Here is a 219-nt window from a genome sequence, read left to right as displayed (position 1 = left end):
TAGGCCCTCCACTTGCAGGGAAGGGGCAGAGGAGGACTCTGAACCTCCTCTGTCACTCTGAAGCTGAGAGGATCTTGTCCCTGCCTCCCTCCGGCTCCCCTGGGAGTCATGGGGCTTGTGGCTCCCGGCTGGCTGCTCAGGTCTCAGAAACTCACCAGAGAGCTCCTAAACCTGATAAAGAACTTCAGCAAAGTAGCTGGATATAAAATTAACTCAAGC

The sequence above is a fragment of the Mastomys coucha genome, unplaced genomic scaffold, assembly GCF_008632895.1.
Source record: "Mastomys coucha isolate ucsf_1 unplaced genomic scaffold, UCSF_Mcou_1 pScaffold20, whole genome shotgun sequence".
Classification (NCBI taxonomy): Eukaryota; Metazoa; Chordata; class Mammalia; order Rodentia; family Muridae; genus Mastomys; species Mastomys coucha.
This window is presented reverse-complemented; position numbering follows the sequence as displayed.